Consider the following 26,820-nt stretch of genomic DNA (forward strand, 5'->3'; position numbering starts at 1 on the left):
AAATTACCCTGCAAATGATAACACTGTCAAAAGTTTGGACACGATTGAAACCTCAAGATAAGAGGGTTTATAATGTAATTCTTAAAACAAACAAACAAACAAAATCAACTTTTATTTTTATAGGGTTATATATTTGTCTGCAAAATAAATGGGAAGTATTTAATTATAAGCCTGCCAATCAAAATGTTCAAGATGAGTGGAAAATCTAGCCTAGATTGTCAAAATGAAGGAAAAGCAGCCAACATGTGACCAGCATACATGTGAACTCCTTTAATACTGTTTAAAAAGCATCCCAGTATGCACTTCAGGATATCGAGAGAGTGTGCAGAGTGGCTTGCCTTGGAAGAAGATTGAATATAAGAAGTTTTGATTTGTTTAACATTTTTGATTACTCATTAATCCCCAAACTTCCATTTATACCATTTCATAGTTCTGATAGACAATAAAGAAGTAAGGAATGAATAAGGAAGTCCAGATGGAAAAAGATCACCGATAAACACATCTCCACCCAGTCCCTCCTGCTGCCTGCTGGCTCTAATTTAATCCCCCAGACCTCTGGTGCCAGCTGCAGTCCTGAGTCTAGCCAGACCACTGTCACCCAAACCAGATTAACGGCTCTAATCTACAGGGCTTTCTGATGCTGCTGTCGCCATCACCTCCTCACTAAACCCACGTACGCATTAAACATCCAGCTAATCATTGGGCCCAGGCCAAAGATAGACTTATAAATTAATGAGATTGAGTGCCTAATCCAGTGATGGATGTTTAGATCTGGCTGGTGTAAATCAAATCACATTTGATGGGAAATCTTGCGTAAGTGCATGGAGCAGGAAAGAATTTTGGATTCTGGAGCTAGTTGGGGGCTTAAAACTTATGACTCGCCATGTAATTCTTGAAATGATTGTGACTGATTCATCGTACATGTTATTAAAATGCTCTAACTTGCATTGTCTGTGAAACAACTTTTATATCAACTGGAAACAGTGTGCAAAAAACAGTCATCTATATAATTATGAAATCAAAAAACCCTCTGAAATCCCATCCAAACTTGTCCAAATCCAGTCAGTTCCAATCAAAATCAGGTCCCACACTCTATGTTTTAGTTGTTGAATATCTTGTTTTGGAAATATGTGAAATTGTGGACATAAAATGGATTGCAGTTTCATGTTGTTCATTTTAGTGTTACCCTCTGAGTGACGATCAGAGAGCTTTCTTTTGGCATGTTGGACTCATTTTGCAAAGAGTGATGGTGTGTGTGACTGGGTTTAAGTCAGCAGGAGACATATACACACCAAACGAGTCAGTGAAACAGATGGACAAACATTTTGAAGAGCACAAACAAAGAATCCGACAAGTAATATCAAATGGTGCAAGAGTGAATTTTCAGGAGATCTCATTAAAGTGACAGTTCACCCAGAAGTGAACATTGTCAACATTTACTTAACCTCATGTCATTTTAAACCTGCATGAGTTGTTATCTTGTTATCTTAGGCCATTATTTTAAATATAATGAGATTAAATGAAAAAAAAAAAGATTTATGCATTATCCTCTGAAGCCTTACGGTAGCTTTTTTGAGGAAAAAAACAAAATGTGAGGTTTTAATAAATTAAATCTTATTCATTCTCAAGTCAGCTCTTTAGTTTGGTTGATCAGTTCACAAAACCAGTTTAATTAGTAAATGATTAGGCCTAGTTCACAATTTGGACTGATACAGTTCTGCGGTTCCTCACACAATGCTGCTTATGCCTTCTAAAGACACGGAATATAGATCGAATTATTCAAATGTTCTACTTTTGTGTTAAGGTCAGGTCACAGTTCAATAGGAATCCACACGATCATAACATAATCAAACAGCAACATAAAGCTGCTTGTTTTAATAAGATACATTGCTTCACTATTGGACTTTTTCACTAGGGAAGTTGCAGCAGAGTTTGCTAATGTGACATTTATATGGGTTTGAAACAACAGGGTGAGTAAATATTGGTAGCAATTTGATTTTTGAGTGATTTATCCCCTAAACCTACCAGCCTCTTGTGTGTTTCAGACTGGTTTTCTGCACTTCCAAACACCACCAGCAGACAATTTCACACCTATATTGAAGATCAGGTCTGTTCTGAATACTTTATGCTTATTCACAACATTCTCAAGGTCTAATTTTGGTAAAGTAGGACTACAAAGCTTATTTAATTCCTCTAGATTACTTGTTCTGCACCTCTCCTCTGATATCTCTCTGTATTCATGAGCGTACACAGGGTAAACCACATGCTAAATAGCAGGGTTGGGTGCGTATTACAGAAATTTCATGCGCTTCAGCGGGGGGCAGCCTTCGCATTGAAAGCAATGTGCTTCTCCATTTCAAACGCATTGTAGTTCTTTCACAATGGCTTCTGCTAAGCATACCTCTCATCCCCGTTGTGTCTATTGGATCATCTCTAATATGTCTCACCCTCTTGCTTTAGAGAGAGGCAATCTGGGCTAGATCAACTGTAAAAATGCATTTCTTTCCATGCTGAAATGGCAGGAACTATGCAGACTAACAAACAGTAGCGGATCGAATCAATGCAGAAGTGTTTCATTTATTGCAATGAAAAATCTAACAATCACTCCTAGTTGATTTTTAGTGTAAAACATTTTTTTATTTTATTTTATTTTTGTTTATCATGATGGTTCATGTGTTGTTCAGCTGGGCGCTTGAACCAAGACAGCCTCACACGTCTCATGAGACGAGAGTATGAATATTCGGTTACACTTTACTTGAAGGGGTGTGCATAAGACTGACATGACACCTTCATAATCATGACATGACACCTACATAATCATGACATGACACATGTCATGAATATGAAGGGTTTTTATGCATGTTTATGACAACTGTCATTAAGTGTCATTCGCTCAGTTCTGTAATTTTTAATGCAAAGATGACATTGTTTGAGATGTGTTTGTTATGGGCTATGGTTAGGGGTAAGGGTAGGGGTAGGGTTAGGTTAGGGTTAGGTCAAATAATGTCATATTTGCATAAAAAATTACATATATCTGAGCGAATGACACTTAATGACAGTTGTCATAAACATGCATAAAACCTCCTTCATATTCATGACATGTGTCATGTCATGATTATGAAGGTGTCATGTCAGTCTTATGCACACCCCTTCAAGTAAAGTGTTACCGAATATTCTTATCCTCTCTTATCCATTTCAATTTCTGTTGAGGAGTTGTAGACGATAACAGTGTGGATAATGCATAGCAACAACGGATGAGACAAAAAGTATGATAAAACCTACAAAAGCTTCATTAAATTACATGTAGATATGCATCTAGGAAGATATATTGGGATAAATGGCATGTGGAATAGATCAGATATGTTCAGTTGAAATGAAAATTGAAGCTGCATCCTATTCCTCACATACCACACCGAATTAGACACTGACTTTAATGAGGGTTGCCTAGCAACCGCTGAAGCATCTCTTACACAAAGTTAGCTTCTCAAGGCTTTTCAAAAACGAGTTGTGCCCAATATATTTTCTTCTCTCTTACCTTTTCATGTGCCATCTGTCACCATTCAGAAATAATCATCTCCTGCCATCCAAATGGCAGCTATCACTCTGAAAAATGAGCACAGTGCATTTTTAATCATCATTTGCATGTTAACTGTAATCACACATCGCACTCATCTCTAGGAATCTATCCAGTTTGCTTGTCATTCATTTTACATATCAAGTCAAATTTGTAACTTTGACAGTGTTTCTAAATTTGCATACTTTTTTAAAAACTGTTTAAAAAATAATTAATACATTTAAATAAAACTTATTTATTTATTTTGTGCTCCCCCCACCCCCAATGCTGTATACATAAAATAATGGTAATTTAGAAATTAACCTATTAAATTTAATTCAAATTTAACTACGTGGACTGACGTAGACAATTAAGCCCTATTTTGTATCATAAAGTAGACTTGCATTTTCAAAAAAGTGATTGCTATTCATTATATCAATGACATTTCTGTTTACGGTCCATGAAAACGTACAATTTGTGCACTAATTAGAAAAAAAATTGAAAACTTTTTTTCATGTTTTATATCTGTGTTATTTTAGTATCTTTGAGATCATATTTTTTATGGTTTTAATTTTATTTTTAGTTAACTGTAATAACCCTACAGAGACCCCCAAACCTATCACGTCACATTTTTAAGGAAGAACATTTGAAAAACTTAAAATTTTGTTCACAATCAGCCCTCAAGTCTTTAGGAAACATCATAAAACTACTTGATACTTCAATATAACATGTGTTTAGCTATTAAAAGGTTATTGGGATCACTCAAATTCAGAACAGAACAAAAACATATTCAGTTTTAACATAATCATCATGGTTACACTCAGAATAAATTAATTATACAGGTTAGAATGAGCAACCAAACATTTAGTATCTGATCTTAGTGGATTTTCATGGCTGTAATTATACACATTCCTGCTTTATCCCTTCATTCAGCTTCTCTTATGATAATGTCCATCTAAATGATGATTTCCACAGAGACACACAAGGACAGAATTAGCTCAATTGGTCTCATTTGAGTACAGTGCGAGAGGGGGCATACTCATTGCCGTGCACCTGAAGAAGCCAAATAATGCATTTTGATTGCATGATTATAGCTGCGACTGATTCTGAGTGCTGTCATTCTGTCTAAATGGGCTTGCCGAGAGGACTACGCTCAAATTCATATCTATAAAGGGCATAGAGCTCATCAGGGGGAAGGCAGCTGTAGTTTTAATAGTTCTCCAGGAGAAAGAGAGACTGTGATGTAGATATCTGGAACCCACAACCACTTTGTTGATGTGGCTCAAGCAAAGATCTTACAAGACCTTGAAAGCAGATTACACAACATAGATTAGCGAGTGCCACTTGCCACTAGTTTGGAGAGCTGCTTTAACCAGATTAGGAGAAGTATGGATGGATATTGAAGAGTTATACTAGAGCCGATGTTGTGCATTTCAGCAAGCGGGTGAAAGTAGGTTATGAGGTAATAAATAATGTGCAAATGCAAATTAGTTTGCTTAGTAAACCGGGGCACCAGAAGGAAAATTATGCACTGCACATTTAATCAAAGGATCGGCAGTGTGTGGGCTTTTCCAGTCACTCCAAAACTGCGTTTCTGAACGTTCAACAGTTTTAGTGAGTTACTCCCCAAGGCTTTTACAATACGATCTACCCTAGCCAGGTAGCTAACATATTTCCACACAGATGTTTTCCCTCCTTAATTATAATGATGTATATTGATTTTCAGCCATTGGATGACAGCAGCCTGGGCTATAAAGTAATGCATGGTTTGTAATTGCAGGTTGGCACGGTGATTTTTCTGTGCTGTGGACTGTGCGCTATCTTCTATGATTGCTACCTGCAGGAAGAACAGCTGTGCTTCTGCTGCTTCGCTGCTATTTTGTCACCCAGGCTTAGGATAAGCTGATCAATCAGACCAAACCCCACACGCCCTATTCCTCACGTCTTACAGTCTAAAAAGCAGTGAGATCCAGTGAGATGCTTAAGATGAAAGTGCAGTTTAGTAGACCGGTTATAGTTGATAGTTTTTAGGTTGCTGTGATTTTGCCAAGTAAGACATCTTTCATCAAAGTAACATCTTTTGTTGATCCTGGATCAACATTACTGTCCAAAAATATAGACCTAACCCAATACCTAACCCTACCCATCATTTATTCCTAAAATCAGAGGGAAATGGTGAATAACAAGGGTGTAGAAGCATCTAACCCTGATTGTAAGCCTAAAACTGACATTTCTTGAAAACTTAGGCTATTCCACAATTCTGATTGGTATGTTGTTCCAGGATCAACAAGGATGATGATCCAGGAACATGTTGTACTTGGTGAAATCACGTTCACCTAGTTTTTATTAGGACTGGGGGCTGAATGTTATTCTTTCCTTGACATATTTCTTCTTGGTCATGGGATATTAAGTGTATAATTTCTGTCATTATTTTTGCGATTCTGTGTGGTGCAGAAATTACACCTTCACCTTTAATTAATGTTGGTAGTCTTTCTCAGGACAGTTAACCAGCATTCACTCATTATTCTAAAGAAAATAAAGCTTTTGTTATCTTAAGTCTTATAATAGCTTTGTCCACCTCTGAAAAAGCTTTTTTTCTGCTGACAAAAACAACACTGCATTGGTTGGAAAAATAATAACCAATATTTCATGGCCTAACATGTTCACCACCTTCTGATCAAGTCAAATCAAATCCCCATGAATAAAAGTATCCTGCATTATTTCCATCTGAATATTCTTTTTCATTTGGAGCTTTCACATTACAACATTAGAAAAGTTAAATGTCTGGTTCATGCCATTTTGTATTGTTTTTTTTTTATATCCACCTTTTTCTTGTCGTAAAAATGGGCGCGGCCATTTGGAAAATATATGGGTATGGCTTCCGGTTTCATCTGCGTCCAGCTATTTTTAGCTAAGCAAAACAGTTCGTTTTGCTGCTTGATATTGAAAGTTGGTGTGTCTTATCATATTATTTTAATGTATTATCTGAAATTATGAACACACTGGTTTGTAGTGCAAACAGTTTTACCGTTTACTGCACGTTGTTATTCTCCTCGTTATTTACCTATAGCGGCTAATGAAACGGAAGTCTCACCCATAGGCTTACTTCCGCGTTGAAGAAAAAGGTGGATAGTTCACCCAAAAATTCAAATTCCATCATCATTTACTCAACTTTATGTTGTTCCAAACCTGTATGACTTACTTTCTTCTGCTGATAATATTTTGTAGAATGTTGGTGACCAAACAGTTTTAGTGACTGTTGACTTCCATTTATATCGACAAAAAAAATTGAGACATTTCTCTAAATATCATCTTTTGTGTTCCACAGAAGAAAGAAAACCATACAAGTTTGGAATGAAATGAGGGTGAGTGATAAATGATGGCAGAAATATAATTTCTGGGTGAACAATCCCTAGCTAGTCTAGTTTAAAAACAAGACAGAGATTTTAGATCAGAAACACGATAGTGTGTTGATCTACCAAAATTGCTTTAAAGTTGCTTTAAAATAGCCTAGAATGTTCCTGCTGATGACGCTTTTTAAATGTGATTTGCATGTATTAACTGATGCTGGAACCTGCAGGTAGGCGTCTGAGCCAGGCAGTTTTTGCTGTGAAATGTCACGCAATTGATATGTATGACAAAGCGAGTATTCCAGACGGCATGCCTTGCCATCCGAGCAGACCGCTGGTTTGTTTTTTTCTCCTTCATCTGTAGCTGCATAATTATCACTGCATTTTGATAACGTGCGAGCGTGATACTGAGTGACAGCTCTGGCTCTTCATCCACAACAGGATCAAAACTGACAGCTAGCTTCTGTGGGACGGTCCCTTCCTCCTTAATGTATCTGAGGACACACAGCCTGGGAGAAATGAAGGAAGGGCGACGCTGCATTTAATTACGCCACCGGCTTCAATAGACTGTAAACTGGAATTGATGTGTTGGATTTAATCTTAGCGTTCGTGGCTCACTGTGGTGTTTAATAAACGTGACTTTTCATGTTAGTGCATTTCAGATTTTTTCCTGCCTGGCAAACAAAAAAATTACATTTAAAAATGCTGTATTAATTTGCATGTTTATTCAGAGGCTGTCTTACATGTTCCTCAAAGTACAATTTGTTACCTCACAGCTCACACATCTTTCAATGTGAAATCTCTCTCACTTGATTCATACTGCCAGATTTTTCCTGTTGTTCATTTCGTTCAGTCGATCAACACTTTTCCAAATTTCCATTTGCAGAGAATTTAAGTTCTTGGCAATGGTTTTATTTGCAGTTGTACTAGGGGTGCTCCGACTGATCGGCTACCGATCACTATCGGCCGATAATCACGTTGGGATGATTGATTGGCGGTCTCTAAAAAGGCAGCTCTCAAAAAAACGATCTCAAGCTGATGACGCTGCTGTGAGAGGTTTGGCATAACATACAGTGACACCGTCTGTCCGGCGTGGGTGAAATAATTATAATAATTATAACTCACCTTCATATTTCTTAATTAAATAACTTATAAAGTAATTTGAAAACCTTGTGTGAGACGTAATTTCACAAACAGCGTGAGTGAATCACCGCGCGCGTGTTCTCATTCTCTCTCTCTCAAAATACGCAAATGGGTTAAAATCACCACATCGCGTCTGTCTATAAGCGAGCTGCACTCTGCACAGTTGACACAGAAATTGTCACTTGCACATGCACAGTCGAGGCAGTGTCACATTGTCACTAAAGTTTATAAATTGCATTTCTTTTAATTCTTGCCAGGGTTTAACCATTCAGTGCTCGCGCGCGCTCCTGGAGACCGTGCGCTCATGCACACTCGCAGCGCACACACACATAACGGCAGGTTCACATTACTCCGTTTACAGTTCATACGTGGTGCGTATTTTTCCCGCGCTCATGTTTACGGATTAAAGCGTTCACTGCACACGGTTTCAGTGACAATGTTTGGATTTCAAATCAAAATAAGGGATAAATGTTGTGTTTGTGGTAAACAGCCACGGATCAGTAGCAGACTCTTCTGTGAAAGCACAGTCCGTGCTGCTTCCCCTCTCACAAGAGTCACCTAAGAGGGGAATTCCCCCCATTTTCAAAAATGAAATTCAGGCCCTGAATAAATGTCTAAAAATCCTGATTGGAGTATCAGGTATAAATGATCAAAAGAAGGCTTTAAAAAGGTCGGTATCGGTGGTCGTATCGGCTGATACTGCTTTCTGTGATCTGCCTCAAAAATCCTGATCAGAGCACTCCAAAATGGTACCATATAAAAATTTTTATTTGGTGTTAGATGTTTTAATCTAATCAAACTTGGCTTCGTCAATCACACCAGTATCCGTTCCTGCCTTTAAACTCCGTTTGAATAGTCCCAAGCTCAAGTCATCATAATTGGATGTTAACTTTCAGGCTGGTGGTGTGATCAAACTGCATTCGTGAGATGAAATTCAAACGATGAGGCCTGAGATTTTCATATTAAAAGTCACACAGGCTGTTTTTTAGGTTATCATCTGAGCGCCGGATATTATGCCAGTGTTCCTGGTTCCAACCGCTCCAGCAATCCATTGTCCAGCCCATTACTCCTATTTACCACTTTTATTGAAAAGATTGTGATCACATCTTATTTAGAAATGCATTTACGGTTTGCTCATTTATCTTCTGTTTGTGTTGAATAACATGCACAGCAAAGTAGCTTTTAATGAAAATGAGGCTGGCTATCTCCACAAAATGGGTTGCTTGAGAGATGAAAGATTATGTTGGCCTTCATTTTGTTTTTAGGTAGACTTTCCTGAGCAGTATAATATTCAAGATGTGGGCAATAAGTACCTGCATAATTAACTCATTCAGCTAATATATTTCAACGGGTGATTCATTTGGCGTCCTCTGTTCCACAGAGTAGGGCTTTCTTTGTAAGATGCATGTTAATATAGGCAATTTTATCCAAGAAGCTGAAAGCTTTGAGCATCTCAATGCCCTCTCAACTGCATGGCCCCTTGTTGTGATTTCTTTAACCAAATGAAGTCAGACCAGTCAGGTCTCCCACTGTGGCTCCGTCTCCTCCCAGCCTGTGCCACTTTGAAGTCTGGAGTAATTAGCCTCGGCCTGTGAAGTAGCATCGCTAACCGTGATGTGCAGACTCCATTTTCACTGATAATGATCTAGGAAATGTTCCAGCACATTTGTTATCAAATGCATTGAAACTCATGACATGAGTCTTTGGGAAGTTGAAGCATCCAAGTAGCACCAGAAAGTCACAGCAGTGGATTCCGCTTTGACAGCATTTATATACAATACCATTCAAAAGTTTAGGGTAATTTCGATTTTTTTTTTATACTTAATTATTAATACTTTTATTTAGCTAGAATGTTGATTGAATGAATCAATATTGACGGTAAAGACATTTAAAATGTTGCAAAAGATTTCTATTTCAGAAAAATGCTGTTCTTTGGTACCTTCTATTCATCAAAAAATCCTGAAAAAATGTATCATGGTTTTCACAAAAATATTAGGCAGCACAACCGTTTCCAACATTGATAAAATTAATAAAGGTTCCTTGAGCACCAAATCAGCATATTAGGATGATTTCTGAAGGATCATGTGATACTGACAACTGGAGTAATGATGCTGAAAATTCAGCTTTGACATCACAGGAATAAATTATATTTTCAAATATATTAATATAGAAGACAGTTATATTATATTTAAATAATAGGATTATGGTAGGCTTTTGTTTTGTTTACATTACAGTACTTATTTATTTATTTTAAGCAAATAATCAATTTTTATTAGCTCAAATATTTGAATACAATATTATTGTGATATTTTTGCAGCATACATTTCCATAATCAAAACTTCCCTTTGCTTCTAGGGTTTACAGTGTCAAGCAACTGCCATCGAAATGAATGGTAATGTTAGCATATAGCTTTCTCCAGGTACTGTAGGCCTACAGAGTCAGGGGTGTGGGCCATTGTTTTAGCCAATCAAAGATGTATATGATTGAACAATAGGTTGGCTGACATACCTTTGCAGGCCAGGGTTTAGGGGCGAGGAAATGTGGTTGAAGTCTAGCAGAAATCGCTTTCGATTCCTTAACATCTAAATTGCTTGGCACTAAAAACTCACCTCTATATTTCTTCATTGCTCACTGCCAGTGAGTCATTCATGAAGGTCATAGTCCGATTGATTTCTGAGAGGTGGGTTGCAACATGCCAGAAAAACAGTACATTTCCATTCCCACTCTTTTTTGGCTGTGTTATATAGTTAATTGGAATGCTGGACATTTCTGCAGGCCTGTGTCCTAAATTACTTCATTTTGAAGGGTCAATTGATGACCGTCCTTTAAATCTGTAATTGTCCAGTCTTACAGCAATGTTTCTTCAAGATTCAAGACAATCACAATCTTTCAACAGACTTCAGCACTGCTGAAACAATGAACTTGTTGATATCCACTGATCATTTGATCTTTTGAAGTCTAATAAAGAAAGGTCATGTTTACTCTCTCATGAAACCCAGGATCATTAATCAGGGTCCTTATTTGAGCTTTTTTCATCCATCTTGAAAAGAGGCCTTGATTGTTAGAGCACACAAGGCAAGACATCTCAGTTGAATGCTCCTTGGCTTTCTGGCTCATCTCAATGCTTAACCCTCTGGGGTCTGAGCCATGAATAAACATAGACGACTGTGTTCTACTGATTGTCCGAATTATATAATCTCCTTCAGTGATACCCCAGTCTAATGAAACATGGAGGTTTAAACAAAAATGCCTCACGGGTAGATTTGTGGATTACCTTCCTTATTTATCAGAAACTCAAAAGTGCTTGTCAAAAAGGCAGAGTCATAGGTATGGCCATTTATAAAGAGCTTCAGAAAAGCCAAGGATCCTTCAGTGACATTTAATTAAGATCATGAAAGGTGGCACTCCATTTTGAGCGTTATGTACTTTAGATAGCTCAAATGAATCTAACTGCAAGAGACTGCAATAACCCACAGCACTGACAGTACTAGATCATTTTAGTGCTGATTATTAACATTAACTTGTCCAAAAACAATAACAGTAACTAGCGAGATTCTTTTTATGAGTCTCTCGGATATATATAGCCTATATATAAGCTGTACACAGTAATGAGAACTGAATGCTTAAATGCCAAAATATAATGACCTGGAAATGGTTGTCGACCTTTAATCCCCCACAGATGAAAATCTGTATCTTCAACAATACCATGTGTCAGAGTATTGCTAAAAGTGCGCTTGTAGTATGATTTATGAAGTGTAAACAACTCCGTCTTTATAAGGTACGTGTTGTTGACTCAAATGAGCCTGAAGCCTGTGAATCTACCACTCTTACAGACAGCACCTGATTGTGTTGGCCCATCTAACCGTCCGACCAGCTCCCCTGATACTTATTTCAAAATCATGTTGAAGCCAGACTCATTTTAGCCATTTTCCAGAGAGACTCGAGCATGTGAGCTGAAATTGCAGCTTGTTACATTTAGGCAATGTTGACTCTTCTAATTGCCGTCTGTCTGGCTCTCCTCTCTCTGTTGGACTGAACCAGAAAGTTCTCTCTAGCCGATGTTGCTCCTCTGAGTCATGAGCATTATCCGAGATGCAATTGCACCCGAGTTTAACATTAACTCGCTTTAGAGGCCATCGCAATCAGTGGTTCTGCTGCATTGCTACAATGATGTACATCACACCTCTGCCCAGATTATGTTGTAGTTTTTGGCCTCGGCAGTCAGCTGGGAGGTACCAGCCAGTGGGAGCACAATTATATTGCTATATCTGGTGTTCACTCTCTCTCTGTCTCTCTCCACAGCTCTTTGCGTGACAACTGAGCGCTTTGGGGAATTTAATTAGGCTTTGTGCAGAAGCTGTGCAGTTGCTCGGTGTGCCCTGAAGAGTTGTTTCTTAATGAACAGTTTGCTTTGAATGTTCAAAACTGCATTATTTGCATCGCATCGGGGGTAATATTTGATTTTGGAGAAGTGCATGTTGCTGTTCCAGTCCTTTTGCTCCTCCGGGATTATGTTACTGAACCGTAGTAGATTTTTGTAGAATCAGTGACAGAACATAGTAAACTCCCAACTACTACCATGAAGCTTGCTGCTTTCCTGATTTCAGTTCATTATTACATGTTTTTATTTTTATTTTATTTTTTATTCACTTTGACACACCATAAATGTTGAATAGCCAAGAAGCTTTCTTGCTTTTAGAAAAAAATAAGATTTCTAAATGTTTTTAAAGAGTTCTTTTATGCACACCAAAGCCACATTTATTTGATTAAAAATATAGTAAGAACAGTAATATAATATTTTGTGGAAATTTTGATACATTTTTATAGCACTATGTGATGAGTATGAAGTTTAAAAGCATGTATTTGGGAAAAAATAACAATATAAAAGTCTTTCCTTTCACTTTTGATCAATTTAATGCATCCTTGCTGAAAAAAAGTATTAAACTTTTGAACGGCAGTTTTAACAAAAGAAGCATTTTGGTATTTGTCATTTTTGTCTTTGTAGGTTCAAACTTTGCGTGTGGCAACTCATACACCATCACAGTTTTGCATGGTACATAATATCCCTTCTTTGCTTGGCTGCATAATTGATGCTTGCTACTGTATATTAATGGACTTATTCCAAGTTAACTTTTACAAACTGACACAATTGGTAAAGTTTTCTGCGTGTGAATGATTTTTTTTGTCTTGTAGTATCTTCTGTTCTGCCTTTCATGTTCCTACTAGACTATTTCTTCCTTTTTTTTTAAGAAGGGGCCAATTACACGGCCTCAGTAGCTGCCCTGTGCTGACAGTGCTGCAGGAAGCAGAGGTATATGGCCTATCAAAACCTGCGATTAGCTCTGTGGCCTTTTACTGAAGACCACTCTTATTGGAGAAAACGACATGATAGGAAAAAGAAATCCCAAAGCCAATAACTGCATTAACCTTCATCTTCAACCTTTGTACCAGTCAAAATGATGCCCTTTTAAGTTAGCTTATGTCATTTTATATCATTTAACCTTACTGACGTTTCTAATATTTTTTTATGACAATTAAAGCAAACTTTTAGTGACTTTTTAGTTTTTAAATCTTTTGGGCCTTTATATATCGGGTCGCCCTGTGTCTGTTTCACAGAGAGCTTTCAGGGAATGTGCTGTACTTTTCTTCCAGCCTTTGAAAAATTACATCAAAGATAATAGTTTTAGTGTCTGTGTAGAAAGAAAGAAATCTAAAATACACAACCCTTCTAATTATTCATGTGCCTCATTATTCTCTCATAAATTTCCCAAAAGTCCCACCCAGCTTGTCTGCATAGCTATGAACAGACATGGCTGGTGGGTTATTATGTGGCTTTAAGGCAAAGATGAGTGTTTATGGATTATGCATGGAGCACAGCCTGTGTTTAGGCAAAAGCAATCAGTAGCAACAATCACACAGAGCTTTGATCAGTTATTAAAACCATTTTAATTGCACCAGTGTCTTTTTTTTCTTGTCTGTTCAATTGTGTTTATTTATTTATTTTTATTTTGGACCTGTCTATACTATACAAAATGCAAGTCACACATACATCATTTCGAAATAAATAAATTTTATTATTATTATTATTTTGTTTTGTTTTGGGAGCATAGTCAAACATGTCAGGGTGATACAACTGTTCTAATAAATATTAAAAGTGAGAATGAAAAAAAACTTTAAGTAATGGGTTTCCAAACAACATGCAGAATAGAAACAAAAAAATATTGATTTCTCGATTTTAACCGATTCTCATTTTTACAAAGCTATATTAAAGGGGTCATATGATGCGATTTCAAGTTTTCTTTTCTCTTTGGAGTGTTACAAGCTGATTGTGCATAGATAAGATCCCTGAAGTTGCAAAGACTAAAGTCTCAAACCCAAAGAGATATTCTTTATCAAAGTTAAGACTCCACGCCCCCCTAAAACGGCTTGTTCTAACACGCCCCCACATATCTACCTCACTATGTGGAAATATTAGCATAATGCCGCCCAAATGTTCACGCAAAGAAAGAAGGCGTGGTTTCAGTAACCGCAGTTAGTGTTGAAGCAGCCATGTCAGAGAGACGCTGTGTGTTTCTAGGCGAAAGCAAAAGCACTTTATTTGGCCTTCCGAAAGTAGATGCATTTAGGAATCTTTAAGATCACTTACAACAGAACAGCAATGCATATTATGGACGACCATTTCGTGAACCTAGGAGAGGAGGTAATTCTGACTTTGCTATGACAATCTGGCGCTTCTGAATCAGCTACTGTTTTGTTATTAGTTTAAGTATTTGCTATTGAGTGTTCAAATGCGGAGTTTTGCACATGGTGTGTGTGCGTGCGTGCGTGCGCGCGTGTGAGAGAGAGTGAGAGAGAGAGAGAGAGAGAGAGAGAGAGAGAGAGAGCTTTGTGCTTTGTTACTTTTGATATGAAACTAAGTCTCAGATTTCAAAGTCTGTCCATTTTATTACAATTGTCACACAAGAAATACTGTTTTGGCATTTTTTATTGTGGAGCGTCAGATCCCTGTAACACCTCAATTCAAGAGAAGCGGCAGCATGAAGCACACATGAACAGATCATCTCCTTTGCTAATGTTAAAAGAAAAAGTACAACTTACTGAAATCCATATCCTGTCTCATGTAATCGCTCAATCAGTGTTTCAACCGCGGAAAGTCGTCAAAATAACAGCTCGTAAACAATATGTCATGTAACGTTATATTTACCTAAGAAAAAACATATTCGATGACCATAAACTCATTAATTCAGCTATAGAAAAATGAACTCTAGAGAGGAGCATTTTGATAAATTACAGTGATGCGTTGCTGCCAAACACATATAATTTTTTTCACTCAATTATGTCATAATAACAAGATGGTATGTCATTTTAACAACATATTTTCTCATAATAATGAGATATTATTTCGTTAAAACAAAATGTTATTGTAATAACGAGATATGTCATTAAAACAACATATTTTTCTCGTTAAAATGACATTATCTCGTAATAACGAGATGTTATGTTGATTAAACTACATAATTATCTTGTTAAAAAGACATATGTTCTCGTAATAACGAGATATGTCGTTAAAACAACATCTTTTTTCTCGTTAAAACTTAATTTTCTCAGAATAACGAGATGTTATGAAGTAAAACGATATAATTATCTCATTAAAACAACATATGTTTTTCTCATAATAACATATTATGTCATAAAAACAATGTTTTTCCAGTTCTAAAAGATATATATCTTTACATTATGTGAGCGAAGTGATTGTCCGCGCTGCTGTCGCCACAATCCTGAGATAAACGATATGTGTGCTGCTAAAGCGTTAGCATATAGATATAGCTATATATATATATATATATATATATATATATATATATATATATATATATATATATATATATGTGTGTGTATATATATAACTATATAACAATAATTATTTATATAATCATTTTTCCCCCAAAAAAGTTAAATGAAACCAACATGGATACAAACAAATACATTCACAAGAGCTTGTTTTAAACTAGATTTTTCTTTATATGATCTTTAAAGAATGTGTCTAAGAAGGCCTTCTGCCTCTAAATGAAACCACAATGTCAATTCATGCAACTTTTTGTTGCATCCAAAACTATGCCATATATCTGCCATGATAAAAGAGGCTTCATTGTGTAATATATATATATATATATATATATGTGTGTGTATATATATAACTTTTGTTAAATAATTATTTATATAATCATTTTTCCCCCAAAAAAGTTAAATGAAACCAACATGGATACAAACAAATACATTCACAAGAGCTTGTTTTAAACTAGATTTTTCTTTATATGATCTTTAAAGAATGTGTCTAAGAAGGCCTTCTGCCTCTAAATGAAACCACAATGTCAATTCATGCAACTTTTTGTTGCATCCAAAACTATGCCATATATCTGCCATGATAAAAGAGGCTTCATTGTGTAATGGTCATTAGATTGAAACGTGGGCCTCTTATGCAGAAGCACCATTTTGAAAAGCCTGAACTTTTAGAGAGTGATCTTGTATCATGCATTTGTGGTGGGCTGACAGTAATGCAGAATAAAATTGTGGTCATTTGAAACTGCTTTTTAACAGGTGGCCTCCCATCTGTCCAATGTGCTTTTAACCACTCTCTCTAATGAGCACTAGGTCACCTTGGCGTACTGATCCACCATAAATTAGAAACTTTCTCTCCAACAATAAGTGGAATATCTGACTCCAGTCTGAGCCTCCACAATATGGCCTTCATTTGGTTTTCTTGTTCTTCAATGTATGCACTATGGTTTGGGAATAACCAACAGGGGCTGTAATGCTAAATGGTGTGGTGTAGTCATTAGCCTTTACTTACTGTAGCTGCCTTTACCATGCAGGATGAGCTTTAAAAGCGTTGGCTTTTGGCCTTTGTGAGGCAAATTTGATGTTGAGTCATGAGAGCGGATCATGCAGTGTATCAGCGAGGGGTGCTGAATATGAAATGTCAAAGAAAGAATGGCTCCCAGAAAGTCCTTGACACAAAAAGTGTGGTATTGTCACCATTCTCTGTAGCATATTAGACACTTCATCACAATGAGCTTCTTTCAGGAGAAATAATGAAGCCCAAATAATAACTCAATATCCACAGACGTTAGAAGAAGGTGTTATTAAAACAATTATTTTTTCAGCACAAATGCTTAATGTAGACAACACTTCTGTGATTATTCTTGCACATCCGAGTCACACGTTTTAGACTTTTTGCTGAAAAGTGGCATTCTCCCTTTTTTTCTCTCCTGAAAGACCTATTTCTAGGTGTAGATAAGTTTTTTTCTTTAATTAAGTTCAGTTTTAGCCTCTGGTAATGTATTTAATTTGTACTTTAGAGACATTCAGAGACATTAGAGACATTGTTTAAAAGCTATTAAATGGCCTTAAATTAACAATTTTTGAAGTGAAATACATACTTAAACTTCCTTATATAGGGGAGATATCATAAACTGGTAGACACATTTTTTGTAATGTGATTGTCTATTTATCTTTTATAAATGAAAAATTATAAGTGTTTTCTCCAATATCCTGGCAGCTGAATTGTTTTAACCATCAAATGGAAATTATTTTATCACAATTTGTGCAAGAGATATTGAGGTTAAAGTTGTCTGTTTGAGACGGCATTGATAGACTTGGCAAGCATGCAGCTCTGCTTTATTAATTGAATACTCCAGTAGGCGGCTAGTGGCGTATAATAAATCATAATAAACAGGGGTAAATTGTCTAGAATTAGTGTCTGTGTGTTTATCACTTGAGTCTCAAAATGCTTTCTGGAAGTTAAATAATGAAGAGTGGCATCCACTGCAACTGGGGGCAAATAAAATGTAATCATATTAGAGAAAGAGGGAGAAGGGAAATGATAGAGAGAATGAATGTTGATTGTGTGTGTGTGAGAGAGAGATTGGGTAAGGGAATTGTTTAATATAGTGCAAGCACTGCAGTCATGTAAATTATGCAATTAGTGTAAAATATTTTGTGATAAATGTCCCATTCTTGCACACTTATATCAAGCAGTTTTGTGCATATCCGTGCTTTAGAAAAACTGTAGAAACATGAGGAATATTTTCTACATGCAGATTAAAGAAATTATATAAATACAGAAATGCTTGTATTATTCTTATTTGTTAATAGCTTTGGATAAAAGTGCTTTCTAAATAAATAAAATTTAGTAATAGATATATAATATTTATATGATATATATATATATATACGTATACATTTGTAAATATAAATATTATGTAATGCATATTATAAAATGAATAATGATATATCTGTGTATGTGACTTGGGTTGGTCGGCTTTAACAAAGCTTTTCTTTTTACTTTTCCTTAAATCATTTCGATTTTGGAACACAAGACCGTGCACTTTATAATTAACAGAATATTAAATTGCCATTAATTCTCCAGAGCTCAAACCTACTTCTCCTTCACATTTAATTTAAGGTGACTTCCTCAGCACAGGTCTTAATGCGGACATTCAGACATTGTAATTCAATTGTACAATGAACAGTCTGTTTTATTTAGAGCTGTGCTAATTAATGAACATCTGACCGGCACACTGTACAGCTCTGCCTTCAGGCTACTTTAAAGCTGTTATTCAAAACATCTTTAATTGAATATTCAGAGTAATGTATGTGAACCTCAGTTCTTTTGGGATATTCTTCCTTATGTCACTGAATAGGGAACATATTATATACTAATACTGATTCATGTACTTACTTCAATTAACAACATGACTGCCTACAGTTAGCTCAGTTTACCCGAATCCCCCCTGTGTATAGTTTGATAAATCTCTAGGTTCATAGCTGTGACTTGGCCTGCTTTGCAGCCTGGTAATTTCCTGCGTTTTATGTACACTTTAAAGCATAAGGCATGATTCTTTGGGCCCATAGCTGGACACCCTCAAGACTTTATGCCTTGCCCTGAGGCTGAGATGATAATGTGTGGTGGAGATGGCCATCTCTGAGCTAGTGTTGTGCTAATGTGATCTTTTCTCCTCTCCTTCCAGTTAGCACAAAAGAAGAATCGGAGAAGAAAAGGAAGAGACGGCTGTGGTTTCTGTAGGTAATGTGCTTTTTGTTCTTGTGACTCTTATCAGCATTAGTATAGTGTTGTTCATGTCACACTACAACCCTCAAGATACACAGTGCAATTGTATTGTAGATCTTTTAAGAAACTGCAAAGAGAAACCGCTTTTCTAAGAATTTAAGATAAAGCTATACCTTGAACTCACTCTATAATATTTCAACTGATATCATCAGTCCATCAGTCACAGAGCAGAATTTGTTCTCATAGCATGGTATCGCTCGCTCTCAATTCTCTACAGTTTTGTGTGAATTTAAGGCATATTACCAGCTATAAATCACCATACTAAGCAGCTTTTAATAGTAGTAGCTGTCCTTCTTTTCTTTAAATGATTAGCAATATAGATTGGCTTTACAGAGAACAGGGTCATGTAAAATCTGTGTGTCTGTGTGCACATTACAGTAATCTCTTGTATAATTACAAATTAAAAGCAGTAAAATGATGTTCAGAGTAATGGGCTGGCACTACGGTTTCCAACATGCACTGCAACTTTGTTGACTGCATGATTGAATGATTGACTGTTTGCTAGTTTATTATGTGGTTACTGTTGTTGCTTTTGTTTTACGTACTTGTTTCACACAGAAACAAGAGCGAAGAATAATAATGCTTTAATATCATGAAATTTAAGTTTTTGAATTGGGCTGGGCGATGTATATCTTAAAGGGGTCATATGATGCTGCTAAAAAGAACATTATTTGGTGTATTTGGTGTAATGAAATGTGTTTATGTGGTTTAAAGTAAAAAAAACACATTATTTTCCACATACTGTACATTATTGTTTCTCCTCTATGCCCCGCCTTTTTGAAACGCGTCGATTTGCGGCCTAGCGTGAGCGAAAGCCCCGGCTTAGCGTGAGCTGAATCCGGGCAAGAGTGAGCTGAGGCGGCGGGGTCGAGAACGGCGGTCCCGGCGAAGGAGCGGTGAAAACGGTGAAAGCCGATACGGCGATCCACAGCACTAAGTTGATGTATTCCCTCAGCGACCAGCACGGATCAGCTCTATGCATGACGAAGCGGATATTGTCCTCTTTTTGAAGACCAAACAAAGTAGTTTCACTTTCACAACGAAACACACAGTGTCTTCAGGACATGGCGGCAGTGGCAACAATACTACAGTGAGAATAAAAGTTACGCCTTCTTTCTTTGCGTGAACATTTGGGCGGTGTTATGCAAATCTTCCCACATAGTGAGGTAGATATGTGGGGGCGTGTTAGAACGAGCCGTTTTAGGTAGGTGTGGCTGACTCTGAACTTTTATAAAGAATATCTCTTTGGATTTGAGACTTTAGTCTTTGCAAATTTACAGATCTTTTTTATGCACCAAGAGCTTGTAACACTCCAAAGAGAAAGGAAAAAATGAAATCGTGTCATATGACCCCTTTAATGATGGTTAAAAATTATTACAATAATAATAATAATAAACAAAAAAAGCACTGTACATTTCATTAAAAAAATTGGTTACAAACAATTTACAGAAAAAGTATTTAATTAACTGAAGTAATATTAATACTCAATATACTAATATACTAAATTCCTAAAATCTGTTTAATATTACTACTTAATATACTAATATGCTAAATTCCTAAAATCTAGAAAAACCTTTAAAATCTTTAAAAACCTTCATAATATAGAACCTTGACAACCACTTTTTCACAGTAAATTAGGGAATGACTTGTTTTTTTTTTTTACTTCCAATAATTGTACATTTAGCGGTAATGTCCCATTAGATCTATTACAGTTTTTACCATATAAAGTAAAGGCACTCGACATCTTAACCATTTAACAGATTTTTACCATAGCATTTTTACAATCTTTTAGTGTTAAAATTACGATCAATTTTTACAGTGTAGGCTAGTATTAGGATTTGCTGTGGTATTACAATTGGTACTGAGAATTCTGAAATGTAAACTACATTTCTGGTATTCTAATGACATTTTTTTTAAATGAATAAATTCAAATCATTTAAAAAAGAATACACCGCATACAGATTGATTGAACAATAATTTTCTTTTCATATGAGTTGTTCCAGCTTAATGAGAGACAGTTATGACAGAAAATGACCTAAAATGCATTGATGTACAGTAAAAGTCTGACTCCAGCATTTTATTATGAGAAGTTTCTGTTAAATCCTTGCAATCTCTCTAATGCCATCATTGAGACTCCCGGCTGATTCATCCAAGTTAAGTACCCAACTCCAGTTTACAATCTGAGGTGTCAGGGATGTCTGAAGCAACTAGTAATTAATGCTTTCACTGCTACTTTGCTGAGCTGTGTGTGTTCCTCTCTCCCTCATGATGAATGGAGCCTGGACCCTGTCCCAGCTGTCATCTATGATTGATGCACTGTGCTTGTCTTCGTCCGGGTTTCTTGTGCTCGGTACCTCCCTTCCCCCATCCGATCTTCAGCCTCATCCTATTAGCCACAGTATTAATCACCACCAGTGCTGCTAATTGCTTTATAATCCCACCCCTGAGCCGTACAATGTGTTGAGAGAAGTCACCTCTGAATCCCATCACTTTCCCTGCCATCTCCGTATCTCTGGCTCCACCATGCTCGGTTTTGATAGCAGTGTATTACCCCCGATTCCCTTCCTACCCTAATCCTCTCCCGATTTCCTCAACAGATAATCTAACCAAGTCACTCACCGCAAAAACTGCAACACCGTACCCATGCTGATTTAAGAGACAAAGGGCCTGGTCGGATTTGTCAGGATGGTCATTCAGAGGATAGGAGGCAAGCGGAGGTCGACCTTGAGCACTAAGCCTAAGCCCTTTTGCTCATTCCTGACAGTGAAATCTCAATCAGATTTCTGTTTACTCCATATCGCTGATTAGTGAATTTCTCAATACATTCCTACAGGCCCACCCACACCACAAGTTTTAGGGGTCTGACTAATCGAACACACCCAATTTACTTCATAGACTCAAGGGGGGTCTCTGTAGAGTGACTAATGAACTGAATCAGGTGTGCTAAAAAGTGGGAGATATCCTAAATGCATCCGTTGGGGCTTGAGAAGCCCTGGTCTAGGTCATTCAAGCATTTTCACAGAACCTAAGGGGGTATTTGACGTTCACGCTTCATTCCAGATGTGGCTTTGGGTAACTATACCGTCATGAGAGAAGACACAGTGCATTGAGCATGGAAATGGAGGATTATGGGGAATAAACTCAAGCTTGAGCAATTGGCTCAACCAGGCAACCCTGCGGTCATGCTTTGATATTTTTATTTATTGCCTCCCTCAGCGATAGATGACATCTTTTCTCTTTCTGAGAGTCAGCGAGCATAAATTCTCCAGAAAGCTAAGGCACCTCGTTGGGTGCTCCTTGTCGACGGGATAGATTGACAAGCCACTCAAGCGGCCCTCGCTAATCAGAACTCCCATGTGGAGAGCAAAGCCCTGGGAAACTCATTTAAAGTTGTCGGACATATTGTTATTCAAAGCACATCAACGTCAATAGAGAACAATCAGGAGAAATATGAGAAAAACCAATCCATCTGTGAATATAATCAACAATGCTGGCCTTTTCAACTTGTCTTTCATCTGTCTATATCCAGTCATCTGATTATGGATTGAAATAATTTAGAGATGAGAGGTCCGGTAATGGAGGTGAAGACCATTCTGGAGATATTTGGATATTTGGAGCTTTTACAGTGCTGTTAGCATGCTACATCTCGCTATCGGTGCTATAACAAGGCGTATATCATCCCTCTCTGGAGTGCATTAGGGGCACTTTGTGCAGGCTTTTAGTACCCCCATTCTGCAAGCAACTCTCTTCCCTCTCTTTACTTGCTCTCCCTCTCTTTTGCTACACTTTAAACAGCATATTACCATCGCTAGCCCGTCTCCCTCATTTTCTCGACAGATAAGGATGCTTTTTTCAGGCCTGTTCCTAACAGCACAGGCTATGCCCAATGTTCCTCTTTTAATCCATCACATTATACTATTTCATTTCTTCTCTAATTCGTTAATCAGCGAAGCGCCCAAGCTGATATGACCGTAGTCATACCAGAAGCAATTTCACATCTCCGGTTCATCTCTCGATTTCTGCCCGGTGAATTCTGAGATTGTTCCTTTAATAACCTTGTCATGGATGTATCACAGCTTTTGGCACATGACTCACATTAATGCGTCGGCCCATTAAGAGGAAATTAAGGGACAGACTTCTGCATAGGACTGTCTTATCAACAGCTGACAGATGGACATGTCAGAGAGACATGCCATGAGGGTATTTAGATGCAGCAGCACATGCTGGAGAGTTAATCCTGTTGTGTGACCTCTAATAAGAAATTAGACATGAAATGATGTAACAGTAAGTAGGATTATTAACAAGAAAAAGTGTTATGTTTTCAGAAAAATTGCATATGATGTCTCAACTAGCAAAAATATTACAAACCTGAACTTTGAGGCTGAATTAGCGTATCTTGCTCTGAGCAACGTTTTATGCAGGACTAATAATAGTATACCATGAAGCATAGTTTACACCCAAGGAGTTTAAAGGGGACTTCGGTAGGTCTTTCACAAATGGAAGATTGCCTTATGGTTTTTCACACCATCTGGGATGTCTAGCGTGCCACACTCTACATCAAATATGACATCTCTTACTAAAAGTGCTCAGACTATTGATAGAGGTGGGATGAAGTGCTTATTTAGGGAAAGCATTGGACATTTGCAGTCATATCACAGTTCCACACTAATACATACATTGCAGCACAGCAAAATGGTACAATATTAATGTATAATAATACAGTATTAATATAATAATAATACAATAATATATATTAATACAGTATAAAATATAATATGATATAATATAATTTCTATTTTAAATTTTCCCATTATATATTTTAATTTATTGTAAAAGTAATTTATTCTTTTGATTGCAAAGCTGAATTTTCAGCAGCCATTACTTCACTCTTTAGTGTCGCATGATCCTTCAGAAATCATTCAAATATGATAATTTGGTGATGAAGAAACCTTTTTTTTATTATTATCAGTGATGAAAACAGTTGTGCTGCCTAATATTGTGACCTATATGTATATATAATATTGTAGGAAACAACAGCATTGATTCATGTTTTTACTGTCACTTTCAATCAGTTTAGTGCATCCTTGCTGAATAAACAAATTTATTTAAAAAATTAAACCTGCAAGCACCGTTGAAAGGACCCTCACACCCGGAGCCACCTCCACCCAGTGACCTTAGGAAAACAGTGAATGGTGGGCAATATGCATTTAAAGTGGTAAATATAGGAGGAATATGTCAAAGTAATGTATATGTGCCAAACTTCCTGCTGTCAGCTGGTGGGGTTATGACTATAACTAAATATTGTCATATGGATGTCTTCAGGCCAGGACTTTTATCAAACACATGAAGTTTGGTGCAGATTGAACATATGTTTGAGTTAGTTTAAAGCATGGCATATCCTGTTGCCAACAGGTGGCGCTATGATTATAACTGAATATTGGCCTTCAGATGTGTTCAGGCCAAGACTCTTATCAAACGTGTGAAGTTTAGGGCAGATCGGACATTGTATGGCTGAGTTACGACAATGTCATTTTCCGTGGCGAAACACCGAAATTTGTCAACGAAAACTCAAGATCTTCACAATTTAGCATCGCAAAGGCCTTATGATTACACTTACCAAATTTGAAGATGACTGACTCACACTCACCAGATTTGAAAATAGCTGACTTGCTGTTGTATTTAGGACTTTGCTCCAAGATACTTTTTTGTAGGTTTTGGGACATTACATGCATGTACCAAATAGGGCTGTGCAAATAATCTAATGCGATTTTCATGCGCATCTCGTCAGTAAAGCCGGTTCTGTGATTAGTAGTAAATCTCCAGCATGTGCGTTCAGACTACACAGAGCCGTAGTTCACTGACAAGCTACGCAATATCGCGTTCATAATCGGCAATGAATCGTCTGTGATTTTGAACGCGATATTGTGTAGCTTGTCATATGTGAAACATAACAGGTGGGGCACTTCATTGAAATTTTATAGGTGGCGCTATTGAGCCATTTTGCCATGCCCAATTGTGAAACTCTTTTCAAACTCTTATTGTTTGTGATAGTGAAAATAAATTTACATCTGCATCCTAACTCAAGCTGCTACTCCTATCAACTCAAGCTACTGTCAAATGCGCATTTCTAAGAGACCAAAAAAATATATATATTATTACTATTGCAGCCTGCACTGCAAATTGTGCTGAAGATACACATCAAAGTCAGGCAAAACAAACCTGTTTCATGATTTGAAACCATATCAATGCAGAAATTAATTTTTCTGTTAAGATATGTAATAATTTACTTAGTTGCAAGGGAATTAATCATTATTAATTCATTCAGGTTTATTTCTAGCTCAGGTTTTAAAAGAACTCGATCTGAGAATTCGAGGTCCACCTGATCAAAACTGACTTTGACTTTCAATAGTTTATACTTTTATCAGCTACTCGGCCAGCGAGAAGCTGATGTCAGTGTATATTACCAATTGAATATGTAATTTTTGTATTCTCCCTGGCCACGGGTGAAATACCAAATTTGATGATTTGTCAGCTCTTGAAAGAGAGGTAATTATTATGCGTAAGCTACGAGCTAAGGTAACAAGCAAGGATCTTTTGGCAATAGAATTGACACGAAATTATATGACCCAGACAATTGATTAGTTATAAATGAAACATGAAATTTATTGGCTATTCTAGATCACATAAACTTAAGCTAAAACACACAAACATACAGTTCAGAGGAAGGAAAGTCTGTTAACGGAGTTCTGAGTTTCATAGTTCTCTCGTTGTCACGAGGGATGGGAATTCACCTTAAGAATTCACAGAACAACGAATCTAAATTCACCCGTTCAGCAGATCATAGAAAATGTTGTTTACTTGCATTCCGCTGGTTGACAGCTGAGGTGACTCCGGGGTGCTAAGGGCTTCCTGGAGGTCTTTGAGGGAAACCCCGTCACTGACGCGTCGGTGACGTCAGGATGACGTCTTTTGGGAAACCCTCGTCGGTTTGTGATGACGCAGAGTCTTAGTGTGCAAGACTTTCAAGTTTGTTGACGATTTCAACGAAGTATCACTGAAGTGTTGAGTTTTAGTTTGCTGGTCGCTTTTGATGGTAAATGTGAGCACGCGTGCAGGTGCTCTAACACAGCGACCAACGAGAGCCGGAGAAGTTGCAAGCCCGCTAGCTAACCAAAAACCCATGGATTCTGTTCTGCATTCGGGTTTTGCTCTGTGGCATAAGTCCGTCCCCTGACGCTGGCTTCCAATCGACTTCTTAAAGGGGCGGAGTGTGCATACATTAACCAGAGACTCTCATTTATATGAGGCCACCTATAATAATATATTGATACGTCTATAAAGTCTCTTAAATGCAAATATTGTACATACTATTAAAGTCTACTTCATTTCAACCTTCTGCATTTCTGGTTTTCATTCGTTCAAGATTAAACTTCACATATTACACAGTTTTAATATCCTTATTTCCTAAAAAGGGGTAATTAAACACTGGTTAAAGTTGCACCGATTACATGAAACACGTCAAGCATATATATATACAACAAACAACCTACTATTTGTAATTCTATGCTCTGATCATGTTAAACTTTCAATTATTAGCAACTATGGTCAAACGACATCTTGTCTCTTTCCTCGGAATGCGGGGG

The 26,820-nt window shown here is 37.1% G+C and overlaps 1 protein-coding gene and 1 long non-coding RNA gene across 3 annotated transcripts in view; one reads left to right on the top strand and one right to left on the bottom strand.

The window, feature by feature from the left end:
- The window catches only part of LOC107560302 (synaptotagmin-1-like), a 203,735-nt gene that overhangs the window by 37,364 nt on the left and 139,551 nt on the right, over positions 1 to 26,820 (top strand). For both annotated transcript variants that reach the window (XM_016244442.1, XM_016244444.1), the window contains exon 2: positions 19,077 to 19,132. The gene's annotated coding sequence lies outside the window, so the exon portion shown is untranslated. The remainder of the gene's footprint in view (positions 1 to 19,076; positions 19,133 to 26,820) is intronic.
- The window catches only part of LOC107560303 (uncharacterized), a 19,790-nt gene continuing 11,769 nt past the window's right edge, over positions 18,800 to 26,820 (bottom strand). The window contains exon 3 of the long non-coding RNA XR_001605712.1: positions 18,800 to 18,818. This is a non-coding gene — a long non-coding RNA (uncharacterized lncRNA). The remainder of the gene's footprint in view (positions 18,819 to 26,820) is intronic.

This window comes from Sinocyclocheilus grahami, unplaced genomic scaffold (assembly GCF_001515645.1).
Source record: "Sinocyclocheilus grahami isolate Dianchi unplaced genomic scaffold, SAMN03320097.WGS_v1.1 scaffold719.1, whole genome shotgun sequence".
NCBI lineage: Eukaryota > Metazoa > Chordata > Actinopteri > Cypriniformes > Cyprinidae > Sinocyclocheilus > Sinocyclocheilus grahami.